Below are 15,599 nucleotides of genomic sequence, written 5' to 3' on the forward strand. Positions count from 1 at the left end.
TCAGCTGTCCTCGTTAGTAACCTACAACTAGTTGTCCAAAGTTAGATGTACAGAAAAAATTGATATATATTATCTTGAATCAATCCACGACCTAGTGTATACACGTCTCAGGCTAGATCACAACTCAAAGTATATATTTTTTTGGAATCAACCTCAACCCTGTATAGCTAACTCCCACATTACTGCATATAGAGTGTCTATGGTTGTTCCAAATAATATATACACATGGGTCGATATGATATGTCAAAACATTTGTATACGTGTCTATGGTATCCCAATATTAAATAATATATTAGAATACATGTATAATACAATATAAGTTAGCTAGGATATGATTAATATAGATTTGTTACCAATTTTCACGTAGCTACAACAAGAAAAAATATCCAATCTTGTTTTACCCATAACTTATTCGTTTTAAATCCGTTTTGAGTGAATCAAATTGCTATGGTTTCATATTGAACTCTATTTTATGAATCTAGACAGAAATACTATAGGTTTATAGTCGGAAATATAAGTTACAAGTCGTTTTTGTAAAGGTAGTCATTTCAGTCGAAAGAACGACGTCTAGATGACCATTTTGGAAAACATACTTCCACTTTGAGTTTAACCATAATTTTTGGATATAGTTTCATGTTCATAAGAAAAATCATTTTCCCAGAATAAAAACTTTTAAATCAAAGTTTATCATAGTTTTTAATTAACTAACCCAAAACAGCCCGCGGTGTTACTACGACGGCGTATATCCGGTTTTACGGTGTTTTTCGTGTTTTCAGGTTTTAAATCATTAAGTTAGCGTATCATATAGATATTGAACATGTGTTAAGTTGATTTTAAAAGTCAAGTTAGAAGGATTAACTTTTGTTTACGAACAAGTTTAGAATTAACTAAACTATGTTCTAGTGATTACATGTTCAAATCTTCGAATAAGATAGTTTTATATGTATGAATCGAATGATGTTATGAACATCATTACTACCTAAAGTTTAGTAGGTAAACTTACTAGAAGTTACAAGAAATGATCTAGCTTCAAAGGATCTTGGATGGCTTGAAAGTTCTTGAAGTAGAATCGTGACACGAAAACAAGTTCAAGTAAGATTTCCACTCGAAATAAGATTGTTATAGTTATAGAAATTGAATCAAAGTTTGAATATGAGTATTACCTTGTATTATAAAGATATCTTACTGTAAATAAGAAAGATTTCTTGAGGTTGGATGATCACTCTACAAGATTGGAAGTAAGCTAGCAAACTTGGAAGTATTCTTGATTTTATGAAACTAGAACTTGTAGAATTTATGAAGAACACTTAGAACTTGAAGATAGAACTTGAGAGAGATTAATTAGATGAAGAAAATTGAAGAATGAAAGTGTTTGTAGGTGTTTTTGGTCGTTGGTATATGGATTAGATATAAAGGATGTGTAATTTTGTTTATATGTAAATAAGTCATGAATGATTACTCATATTTTTGTAATTTTATGAGATATTTCATACTAGTTGCCAAATGATGGTTCCCACATGTGTTAGATGACTCACATGGGCTACTAAGAGCTGATCATTGGAGTGTATATACCAATAGTACATACATCTAAAAGCTGTGTATTGTACGAGTACGAATACGGGTGTATACGAGTAGCATTGTTGATGAAACTGAACGAGGATATAATTGTAAGCATTTTTGTTAAGTAGAAGTATTTTGATAAGTGTCTAGAAGTCTTTCAAAAGTGTATGAATACATATTAAAACACTACATGTATATACATTTTAACTGAGTCGTTAAGTCATCGTTAGTCGTTACATGTAAATGTTGATTTGAAACCTTTAAGTTAACGATCTTGTTAAATGTTGTTAACCCATTGTTTATTAAATTAAATGAGATGTTAAATTATTACATTATCATGATATCATGATATATTAATATATCTCAATATGATATATATACATTAAATGTCGTTACAACGATAATCGTTACATATATGTCTCGTTTCAAAATCATTAAGTTAGTAGTCTTGTTTTTACATATGTAGTTCATTGTTAATATACTTAATGGTATGTTTACTTATCATAATATCATGTTAACTATATATATATATATATATATATATATATATATATATATATATATATATATATATATATCCATATATATGTCATCATATAGTTTTTACAAGTTTTAACGTTCGTGAATCACCGGTCAACTTGGATGGTCAAATGTCTATATGAAACCTATTTCAATTAATTAAGTCTTAACAAGTTTGATTGCTTAACATGTTGGAAACACTTAATAATGTAAATAACAATTTCATTTAATATATATAAACATGAAAAATTTCGGGTCACTACAGTACCTACCCGTTAAATAAATTTCGTCCCGAAATTTTAAGCAGTTGGAGGTGTTGACGTATCTTCTGGAAATAAGTGCGGGTATTTCTTCTTCATCTGATCTTCTCGTTCCCAGGTGAACTCGGGTCCTCTACGAGCATTCCATCGAACCTTAACAATTGGTATCTTGTTTTGTTTAAGTCTTTTAACCTCACGATCCATTATTTCGACGGGTTCTTCGATGAATTGAAGTTTTTCGTTGATTTGAATTTCGTCTAACGGAATAGTGAGATTTTCTTTAGTAAAACATTTCTTCAAATTCGAGACGTGGAAAGTGTTATGTACAGCCACGAGTTGTTGAGGTAACTCAAGTTGGTAAGCTACTGGTCCGACACGATCAATAATCTTGAATGGTCCAATATACCTTGGATTTAATTTACCTCGTTTACCAAATCGAACAACGCCTTTCCAAGGTGCAACCTTAAGCATGACCATCTCTCCAATTTCAAATTCTATATCTTTTCTTTTAATGTCGGCGTAGCTCTTTTGTCGAATTTGGACGGTTTTCAACCGTTGTTGAATTTGGATGATCTTCTCGGTAGTTTCTTGTATTATCTCCAGACCCGTAATCTGTCTATCCCCCACTTCACTCCAACAAATTGGAGACCTGCACTTTCTGCCATAAAGTGCTTCAAATGGCGCCATCTCAATGCTTGAATTGTAGCTGTTGTTGTAGGAAAATTCTGCTAACGGTAGATGTCGATCCCAACTGTTTCCGAAATCAATAACACATGCTCGTAGCATATCTTCAAGCGTTTGTATCGTCCTTTCGCTCTGCCCATCAGTTTGTGGATGATAGGCAGTACTCATGTCTAGACGAGTTCCTAATGCTTGCTGTAATGTCTGCCAGAATCTTGAAATAAATCTGCCATCCCTATCAGAGATAATATAGATTGGTATTCCATGTCTGGAGATGACTTGTGATGACCCGGAAATTTCTGACCAAATTTAAACTTAATCTTTGTATGATTAACATTTCCGATACGATAAGCAAAGTCTGTAAAACTGAATCTCAAAATTTTTGAACTACTTTTATATATTTAAATACCCTTCGGTTGTTTTCGACGATTCGCGAACAATTATATGTAAATAGATACATATATACAATAACTTAAAAAGGTAACAATGTATTAATTATTTGATACCGTACATTAAACTTATTGGTTTAAATATCTATTTGAATATATATGATAAGTTGAAATATTTATTATTAAAATTTATTTATAAATAACTTCCAATGTGTATTTAAAAACTGATTTATGTATATTAAAAAGATATATACATATATAAAATTTCAAGTTATTTAGTAAACGATAGTACCATTCGTTTATTGATTTGATTGATATTTAGATAAGTTAACTAAAGCGTTTAAGATGAACCAGTAAAACACTAATTTGCTGCAGTATTTTCAAATTGCTACAGTACCCAAAATGCTACAGTGTTTTCAAAAATCACTATTTGCTACAGTGAATTGCTACAGTAAAAAATGAGTTATTACCAAGGAGGTTATGGGTAATGTTCGGGGATATTTTTGTGAATCAAACCTCGTGTTTATCATCTCCGATGCATCTACGTGCTTTCCTGCAATATTGTATATCAATATAAAACAGTGAGTTCATTGATCCCTTTTTATACATATTTTTGGGCTGAGAATACATGCGCTGTTTTATAAAATGAATACAAAAACTAAAACTGATTTGAGTGAGTTTCATATGATCCCTTTTACCCATTACATTTTTGGGCTGAGAATACATGCAAATGCTTTATTAACTGATTTATAATATTTATATGCGTGAGTTTCATTGCTCCCTTTTTAATTGCTTTTGCAATATATTTTTGGGCTGAGAATACATGCAATTTATTTTAAACGCAATGGATACAAGTACATACTTAATTCTACACTGAGTTTAAACCGAAAATCCCTTAGCTTTGGTAACTAGTAGCTGCCAGTACATAGGATATGGACTGGTGGGCGCGAATAATTGTATATGGATCCATAGGGCTTGACATCCCCGTCCGAGCTAGAGCGCTAGCCTTTTAACGGACGTATGTTATTTGAGTTTAGGACACGTTGGTTTGCGTGTATTAAAACGAATGGGGTATTTATCATTATAACGTTAAAGCTTAGTTACCAGGGTGCTCTGTTACGTAGAATCTATTGACAAACTTTTGATAAACGTTTCTGGATGAAACAACTGAAATCTTGTGATCCACTTTTATATACAGATTATGCGAAACACTAAAACTATGAACTCACCAACCTTTGTGTTGACACTTGTTAGCATGTTTATTCTCAGGTTTCCTAGAAGTCTTCCGCTGTTTGCTTATATGTTAGACAAGCTATGTGCATGGAGTCGTACATGACATATTTTTCAAGGAAACGTTGCATTCACCAAATCATCACCATGTATCTTATTTTGACTGCATTGTCAACGGAAGTACTAATGTAAACTATTATTTACAGTGATTGTCTATATGTAGAAATCATCAGATGTCGAAAACCTTTGATTTAAATATTCATTTATGGTATGCCTTTTCAAAAGAATGCAATGTTTACAAAACGTATCATATAGAGGTCAAATACCTCGCAATGAAATCGATGAATGACGTGTTCGTCCATATGGATTTGGAGCGATCGTCACATGACTTCCTTCAAATACAGTCGTGCTAACTTCTCCATCTTGTCATCTTCTCTTATTGGCAGGAAGTGTGCTGATTTGGTGAGACGATCAACTATTAACCAAATAGTATCAAAACCACTTGCAGTCCTTGGCAATTTAGTGATGAAATCCATGGTAATGTTTTCCCATTTCCATTCCGGGATTTTGGGTTGTTGAAGTAGACCTGATGGTTTCTGATGCTCAGCTTTGACCTTAGAAAACGTCAAACATTCTCCTACGTATTTATCAACATCGGATTTCATACCCGGCCACCAAAAATGTTTCTTGAGATCCTTGTACATCTTCCCCGTTCCAGGATGTATTGAGTATTTGGTTTTATGAGCTTCTCTAAGTACCATTTCTCTCATATCTCCAAATTTTGGTACCCAAATTCTTTCAGCCCTATACCGGGTTCCGTCTTCCCGAATATTAAGATGCTTCTCCGATCCTTTGGGTATTTCATCCTTTAAATTTCCCTCTATTAAAACTCCTTGTTGTGCCTCCTTTATTTTAGTAGTAAGGTTATTGTGAATCATTATATTCATAGATTTTACTCGAATGAGTTCTCTGTCCTTCCTGCTCAAGGCGTCGGCTACCACATTTGCCTTCCCCGGGTGGTAACGAATCTCAAAGTCGTAATCATTCAACAATTCAATCCACCTACGCTGCCTCATATTCAGTTGTTTCTGATTAAATATGTGTTGAAGACTTTTGTGGTCGGTATATATAATACTTTTGACCCCATATAAGTAGTGCCTCCAAGTCTTTAATGCAAAAACAACCGCGCCTAATTCCAAATCATGCGTCGTATAATTCTGTTCGTGAATCTTCAATTGTCTAGACGCATAAGCAATTACTTTCGTTCGTTGCATTAATACACAACCGAGGCCTTGCTTTGAGGCGTCACAATATATCACAAAATCATCATTCCCTTCAGGTAATGACAATATAGGTGCCGTAGTTAACTTTTTCTTTTACAATTGAAACACTTTCTCTTGTTCATCTTTCCATTCAAATTTCTTCCCTTTATGCGTTAATGCAGTCAAGGGTTTTGCTATTCTGGAAAAGTCTTGGATGAACCCTCTGTAGTAACCCGCTAGTCCTAAAAACTGGCGTATGTGTTTCGGATTTTTCGGGGTTTCCCATTTTTCAACGGTTTTGATCTTTGCTGGATCCACCTGAATACCTTCTTTGTTCACTATGTGACCGAGGAATTGAACTTCTTTCAACCAAAATGCACACTTTGAAAACTTAGCGTACAGTTTTTCTTTTCTCAGCAACTCTAGCACTTTTCTCAAATGTTCTTCGTGCTCTTGATCATTCTTTGAGTAAATAAGTATGTCATCGATGAAAACAATGATAAACTTGTCAAGATATGGCCCACACACTCGGTTCATGAGGTCCATGAACACAGCTGGTGTGTTAGTCAATCCAAACGGCATAACCATAAACTCGTAATGACCGTAACGCGTCCTAAAAGCAGTCTTTGGAATATCATCCTCCTTCACCCGCATTTGATGATATCCAGAACGTAAATCGATCTTCGAATAAACAGACGAGCCTTGTAGTTGATCAAATAAGTCGTCGATTCTCGGTAGTGGGTAGCGGTTCTTGATGGTAAGTTTGTTCAACTCTCGGTAGTCGATACACAACCTGAATGTACCATCTTTCTTCTTGACAAACAAAACAGGAGCTCCTCACGGTGATGTGTTTGGTCGAATGAAACCACGCTCTCAAAGTTCTTGTAATTGGCTCTGAAGTTCCTTCATTTCGCTAGGTGCGAGTCTGTATGGAGCACGAGCTATTGGTGCAGCTCCCGGTACAAGGTCTATTTGAAATTCAACGGATCGGTGTGGAGGTAGTCCCGGTAATTCTTTCGGAAATACATCGGGAAATTCTTTTGCGACGGGAATATCATTGATGTTCTTTTCTTCGGAATTGACTTTCTCGACGTGTGCTAGCACATCATAGCAACCTTTTCCTATTAGTTTTTGTGCCTTCAGGTTACTAATAAGATTTAACTTCACGTTGCTCTTTTCTCCGTACACCATTAAGGGTTTTCCTTTTTCTCGTATAATGCAAATTGCATTTTTGTAACAAACGATCTCTGCTTTCACTTCTCTCAACCAGTCCATACCGATTATCACATCAAAACTCCCTAACTCTACTGGTATCAAGTCAATCTTAAATGTTTCGCTAACCAGTTTAATTTCTCGATTCCGACATATATTATCTGCTGAAATTAATTTACCATTTGCTAATTCGAGTAAAAATTTACTATCCAAAGGCGCTAATGGGGTACTTAATTTAGCATAAAATTCTCTACTCATATAGCTTCTATTCGCACCCGAATCAAATAAAACATAAGCAGATTTATCGTCAATAAGAAACGTACCCGTAACAAGCTCCGGGTCTTCCTGTGCTTCTGCCGCATTAATATTGAAAACTCTTCCATGGCCCTGCCCATTAGTATTCCCCTGATTCAGGCAATTTCTAATAATGTGGCCCGGTTTTCCACATTTATAACAAACAGCGTTGGTATTACTTGCTCCGACACTATTCGTTTCAGCATTACTTGTTTCGGCATTATTTGTTCCTTTAGTTTTGTTAAACTTTGGTCCGTAGACCTCACACTTTGTCGCGCTATGACCATTTCTTTTACACCTGTTGCAAAATGTTGTGCAAAACCCCTGATGATTTTCGTCACACCTATGACATGGCTGTTTTTGGTTTTTGTTACCGTTGTTGTTATTGAGGTTGTTGTTGGGATTGTTATTGTTGTTGAAATGGTTGTTGTTGTTATTGTTGGGATGTTTGTTGTAGTTATTGTTAAGATTGCAGTTATTGTTGCGATTGTTATTGCGGTTGTTGGGATAGTTGTTGCGATTGTGGTTGTAATTGTTGTTGTTGTTGTTGTACTGGTGACTCTTGTCACCTTTTTCCTCCCACTTCCTCTTAAGTTGTTTCGTGTTGGCTTCTTCGACCGCCTGCTCTTTAATTCTTCCCTCAATCTGATTTATGAGTTTATGAGCCATTCGACTTGCCTTCTGTATAGAAGCGGGCTCGTGTGAACTCACATCTTCTTAAATCCTTACTGGTAACCCTTTTACAAACGCGTCAATCTTCTCTTCTTCATCTTCGAATGCTCCCGGACACAATAGGCATAACTCTGTGAATCGTCATTCATATGTGGTAACGTCGAACCCTTGTGTTCTTAACTCTCTAAGTTCTGCCTTGAGTTTATTGACTTCGTTTCTAGGACGGTACTGCTCGTTCATCAATTGCTTGAATGCCGACCACGGTAGTGCGTAAGCAGCATTTTGTCCTACCTGTTCAAGATAGGTGTTCCACCATGTTAACACAGTACCTGTGAAGGTGTGCGTAGCGTACTTAACTTTGTCCTCTTCAGCACACTTACTTATGGCAAACACCGATTCAACTTTCTCGGTCCACCATTTCAATCCAATTGGTCCTTCGGTTCCATCAAATTCCAAAGGTTTGCAGGCAGTGAATTGTTTGTAGGTGCATCCTACACGATTTCTTGCGCCGTTAGCTGCATTGTTAGATTCAGCGTTATTGTTGGTATGTAACGCAGCCTGTACTGCGGCTATGTTTGCAGCAAGAAAGGTACGAAATTCCTCTTCGTTCATATTCATGGTGTGTCGAGTAGTCGGTGCCATTTCCTTCAAAATAGACAACTGAATCGAGTTAATCATACAAAATATTAAGAGTAGTCAATAGTATTTCGTAGCATAATATGAACTCATTTATAAAAGCTTTTTCTTCATATTAGCGTTTTATAAGTTTAAATTCGGGTACTACCTACCCGTTAAGTTCATACTTAGTAGCTAATATACAATTCAACTACTACAATTCCATATGAAAAACTGATTATAATAATATATCACATATAAATATTCTTCAAACTTACAACTTCGCTATATTACATATAACATGAAATATAGTACACTTTGATACAGGACAGTTTTGAAGATAAATCTAGTTAATACGCAAGTTGTTCAGCAAAGGAAATAAAGACACGTAATTCATAAGTCCAGAAACAATTCATGCATTCTGGTTTTACTAAGACGACTTCCCATCCTTGGTCTTGTGGAAAATAACCATTATGACCATTGGCTAGGCAGCATGTTGTAATGTCATCAAAAGAACGAGGGTTTCGTAATGTCCAACAATCCCGTAATAATCTAAAAACCTTGTTTCTCACCCCAACTACTGAATCCGTCACTTGTGGGAAAGTTTTATTTAAAAGCTGCAATCCGATGTTCTTTTTCTCAGTTTGGTAAGAAGCGAACATCACTAACCCGTAAGCATAACATGCTTCTTTATGTTGCATGTTAGAAGCTCTTTCTAATTCACGAAATCCTATGTTGGGATATGTTGAGTCAAAATAGGTTCTAAACCCGTAGCGTAAAATTGCATTTGGGTTCCCCGCATTTAATGCTTTAAAGAAAACACGGCGTAACTTATGGTCTCCCCAATGTGATATACCCCACCTATCAAAGGAAAGCCTTTTATAAACTAAGGCATTTCCGGAAAGTCTTTCAAATGTTTGACAAGTTAATTTCGCCATAACTAAATGTGCTGATGAATTCTGACCGACTCTAGACAAGATTTCCTCAATCATATCCTTTGGTAGGTCTTCTAAAATATTCGGTCGTCTACCCTTAACGTCCATTTTGTTTTTATACTGTAAAATAGACAAGAATTAGATTCGTAAAAGATAATTAACAAATAATACAAGCAATTTTTACATAGAACATAAAAGTACAAGCACAGTACAATACATATAATACACAACATGATTACAACCCTCTAATCTACGTAAAACTTGATTGCGAACAGTACCCATGAATATTACCCATAACCTCCATAGCTATAACCCATATTTTCCTTAGCTCTATCCCGCTCGTAAAACTTGTTTTTAAATTACTCGAACGGCACTCCGTCGTAGTATTTTATGTATAATACTAATTAATAATACTAATATTAATAAGATTAATAATAATATTAATCTTAATATTAATAATAATAATAATAATAATAATAATAATAATAATAATAATAATAATAATAATATAATAAATAAATATAATGCATACGGAGTGAGGATAGATGGATAGATGAAAAGGTGTAAAAACTGAACCCAAACTCGAGCAATTTATAGAACCTTTTCTGAAAAAGTACTCCATGCGATCGCATGGTATTTGTGCTTCAAGGCCATGCGATCGCATGGCCCTCTGATCCAGCTCACAAACTTTTAACTTTTTGTTTGTCTACATAATTTTATATAATATTTATAATATATTTAATTTATATAATTAATTATATATTATTTTAAATTCACATGCATAGTTGACTTGTAATTTTTGTTCCGATGACTCGTACGTTGTCACTCGACTTATGTCCCGATTCCGATTTCTCGAACGCATTTTTGTACGCTTAGAAAACTCGAAATTTACGTTTTGTGACTCATACCTTTGTCAAAATATAGTCTTAAATTATCAATAAACTATATCATTCAAAGTGTATCTTAAACTTTCGAGTGTTTTGGTCATTTACTTCTATAAATCATTGTCTCGCTATTTGTTGATATATATATATAATAACAAATCGTTTTATGACCAAGTTAATATATATTTTCAACATTCATAAACACGTTTTAAATATACGTCGCAAGTTATTCATACAATTAATATTCCAACTTATCATATATATTCAAATAAATATTTAAACCAATAAGTTTAATGTACGGTATTAAACAATTAAAACTTTGTTACGTTTTCAAGTTATAGTATATATATGTATCTATTTACATATAATGGTTTGCGAATCGTTAAGAACAACCGAAGGGTACTTGAATAGTTCAAAAATTTTGAGATTCGGTTTTACAGACTTTGCTTATCGTGTCGAAAACATTAAATCATTTAAAGATAAAGTTTAAATTTGGTCAGAAATTTTCGGGTCATCACAGTACCTACCCGTTAAAGAAATTTCGTCCCGAAATTTAAGTGAGGTCGTCATGACTAACAATAGAAATGTTTTCATGACGAATATGAGTTGATAAATAGAATTTTATCACCGTTGAATTATATGGATAAAACAATCCAATTTCTCGAAGCGTATGAGAGAAGTTATCGTAAAAGAGTGAAATGAAAGAATGGAGATTCGTCTTAGCTTTTGACGTAGTTACGATTGATTTCCAGAATTTAAGGAATAGAAAATCTTCATAATGTAAATAAGATTTGATTCTTCAGAATTTGCGGAAATTAGGATTTTCTTTGATTAAATGCGTAATCTGCCTCGATTGCTATGTCTAATATTTCGCTATAAATTGACCTCTTCCGTTTCATATATTTTCACCACTCCTATAATCTTCTTTCTTATTTCATACATCCCAATAGATTGTGAAAATGCTTAATCCAGTTCTGATTCTTGATATTTTCGTGGCTATCGTATCCTTCATTCTTTTTTTTCATCTGCCACCAGAGGAAGTTATTTTCTTCTACTATTACCTTGGGGTTATAGTGTTTTTCATTCTCCCGTGTCTTTATATTGCTATACGTATTGATGTACACGGTTTGTAATTTCGGGGTTGTTATTGGGCTTTATGTTCTCCATTATATTTCGGAACTTCATGCTTTCGTTTTCTCTTCCCGACCTTAAGTCAAGCGGATAATGGTCCAGAATTCGTAGGTATGAAGTTTCAGATGAACATAACTAATGTTCTAAGAAAGAAATGGTAATAGCACAATCTGACTTGTCAAATTACCAGAATACCTCGAAAAAGACCGAATCATTAAGAAAATATTTTCTTGATATTTTTAGAGATTATATAGAATGAAAGAGTTATGTAACACGGTTCATGATGAGGGTATGATCTGTGAACCGTTATCACGTTCCATTAGAAACTCATCATGACTTACTGTAATATAATCACGTTGATCAAGTGTTATTATATTATACTAACTCATGCTTCAATTCCCAACATTACTTCAAAACATTTATATTTTAAACTTGAAAGTTTCAGAATTTAGAAACTAAAATAGTTTCTTTTATGGTGTAACACAGATATCGTAAGGAGAAAATTGATTTCCGATAAGAATGATTATGGAATTATCTCCAGAAATATGGTGGATATTTATAATGAAAGATACGATGATATCTTAGAATTTCTAATATCAGAGGATGTTGAAGAATATTGTCCGCAAGGGTTTAGATTCGGAAGCAAGGTATTCGTTAATGGCTTCAGCAGATACTGAATCATTTGGATTCTTTGAAGACAGATTTCGTCCTTGTGATTTATCCACAGCCTCTTTCATACTTTGCTCAATCCGTTTTCCAGTTCCAAACTTTCTCTTTTTTCTGAGCTTTGCCAGCACACTATCCTTTATCATCAAACTTTATACTGTTAAGGTCGTTTACAGTTTTTGCTGCTTCATCAGCATTTTTCAAGATTTCGAGAACTAGTTCGTAGTTTAAGGTGTTTTTCAGAAAATTCACATTCGAAATCTGTAGGTCTAGAAGATAGATGTTATCTATATATAACTGTTGTCGTAGAAAATGCTGTGAGATTCAAAATACTGATTGCTAATTCCCGGTGGTTGGTATGGCAATTGTTGTTACTAGTTGTATATGAGTACTTGATAGAGTTTCAATGAATAATTATTGTGATTTTTCGAAGAAACTTAGGTCACAGATTAATGAAGTTGCTGGTAAATTTACTGCTAATGTGGTGGGACATGAAAGGTTCCCTTGTAACAAGAACGTATATGTCAAGGTTACAATAAAGTTAATCTGAAAAGTCGAAGTTGACTGGTTGGAAGTGTAATGAAAATTGATATCTTGAAAAGAATTGCAAGATTATTTTCGGTATTAACAACATTAAAGGATCTTGCACAGTTTTGAAGTCAAAGTATAGCTTTGAAAGATGTAGAGATCTAAGAATGATGTCACGGGTTCAGAGTTATGACTTGGATTCTGATCCGTCAATATCAGAATATGTAATTGAATTTGTATGAAAACGATTGTATATCGTTGTGAAGATAGTGAGTATAGTTAATGATTTTTGAATCAAAATTGAAGAATGTACAGTGTAACATATTAATTGCGAACTTAAATATTTCCCGGGTATTACCTACCCGTTAAAGATTTCACAATTAATACTTTGTGCAAAAGAATTTTTTTATTACTGTCTTTATGAAAATATATGTATGTATATTTTCTTCAGATGTAATACAGATTTAATGAGTTAGTATCATATTAAGCTCATTTGATTTTTGGCTTGGATGAATAATCTCTAAAACATTAGAGATTACATAATCTTCGCGGAGTATTTCACTAATGAAATCAATACTTCATTATTTATTCTTATTGATATTCCTCGGATGTTGATGCTTGTGGAATTCTTGCGAACTTTGCAAGGCACATATGATGTTTTCTGGAAAGTTTCGAGTATATCGAAAATGAAAATGTATAATCAATTATGTAATTGAATAATACACTTGGTTTATTATGAAATGGGATTCATTAAGTTGAAACAGAGATTATAGTTAACAATGGTTAAGTTGTTAAGGAAGGATGTACATCATTGCATATTAGTAATATGAACTAACCGAGTAGTACCTACCAGTTAAGATTCACACGTAATAGCTTAGTACGAAAAGATTTATTTTGATTTAAAAATTCATATATATTAAATATACATAAAATTTCTTCAGGGGAAATGAGTTAATACTTCATCGGTTATTGTTGCTGGTATTTCTTGGTAACTACGGTGCGTATGACGTTGATGTTCAAGGTACATATTATGATGTTGAGGCTTGCGGTGCGGATGTTGTTGGTGGTGGTAATGGTACTGTTGGTGTTGTTGACGGTGGTACTGTTGATGCCGGTGATTCTGCTGGTGCTTGTAACCTTTGCACCATATTCTCCAAAGCCACTACCCGAGCGCGAAGCTCATTGACTTCTTCTACTACACCGGGATGATTGGCGGTTCGGACGAGCGGATGAATAAGATCCAGAATTTGAGAGAGTATATGATCATGATGAGATATTCTGGAGATGAGAGAGAAAATGGTATTACGAACAGGTTCGCCGGTAAGTGCTTCAGGTTCTTCGCCAAGAGGGCAATGTGGTGGATGGAAGGGATCGCCTTCTTCTTGTCTCCAATAATTAAGTAGGCTATGAACCCATCCCCAATTCATCCAGAATAGATGATGGCTGATTGGTTGATCCATTCCGGTTACACTGTCTTCGAAATTCAGGTGAATATCCATATCGGAATAGCTGTCGGAGTTTCAGGAATTTGAACTAGATACGGGATCCATATTGTATAATTAGAGAGATGATTTTTGATATGAAATAGATTATAGAAATTAGATTGGTACTCTTCAATACATAATTTACATATGTATATATAATACCAAAATTTCATAAATCACGGAGGAATTTTCAGAAGATGTCAGGAAAAGTTTACAGTAACAGATACGCTAAGATATGAATTTTTGTCTATACACTATTTATGCAATAAATGCAAGAAAACGTGTCTAGACTTAAGAATGATAAGCATGTAGTTTCCTACAAGAAATGATAAGCAAAACTTTTGACATGCAGACACAGTCGAAGTCCAGACTTACGAATGCATCCTAACAACTATCAGTTAGACACACTTATGCAAGACCAGGTTCACTAGGACCAACGCTCTGATACCAACTGTGACGATTGCTCCAAATCCATATGGACGAACACGTCATTCATCGATTTCATTGCGAGGTATTTGACCTCTATATGATATGTTTTGTAAACATTGCATTCTTTTGAAAAGGCACACCATAAATGAATATTTAAATCAAAGGTTTTCGACATCTGATGATTTCTACATATAGACAATCACTATAAATAATAGTTTACAACAGTACTTCCGTTGACAATGTAGTCAAAATAAGATACATGGTGATGATTCGGTGAATGCAACGTTTCCTTGAAAAATATGCCATGTAAGACTCCATGCACATAGCTTGTCTAACATATAAGCAAACAGCGGAAGACTTCTAGGGAACCTGAGAATAAACATGCTAACAAGTGTCAACACAAAGGTTGGTGAGTTCATAGTTTCAGTGTTTCGCATAATCTGTATATAAAAGTGGATCACAAGTTTTCAGTTGTTTCATCCAGAAATGTTTATCAAAATATTCTACGAAATTGAGCACCCTGGTAACTAAACTTAACGTATATATATTTTATACCCTTTGTATAATCATCTTAATAATACACGCAAACCAACGTGTACGCTTCTCAAATAGCATACGTCCGTTAAAAGGCTAGCGCTCTAGCTCGGACGGGGATATCAAGCCCTATGGATCCATATACTACTACTCGCGCCCACCAGTTCTTATAACTGGCAGTTACTAGTTACCAAAGCTAAGAGATTTTCGGTTCAAACTCAGTGTAGAATTTAGTATGTACTTGTATCCATTGCGTTTAAAATAAAGTGCATGTATTCTCAGCCCAAAAATATATATTACAAAAGCAATTAAAA

Source organism: Rutidosis leptorrhynchoides, chromosome 2 (genome assembly GCF_046630445.1).
Source record: "Rutidosis leptorrhynchoides isolate AG116_Rl617_1_P2 chromosome 2, CSIRO_AGI_Rlap_v1, whole genome shotgun sequence".
Taxonomy (NCBI): Eukaryota; Viridiplantae; Streptophyta; class Magnoliopsida; order Asterales; family Asteraceae; genus Rutidosis; species Rutidosis leptorrhynchoides.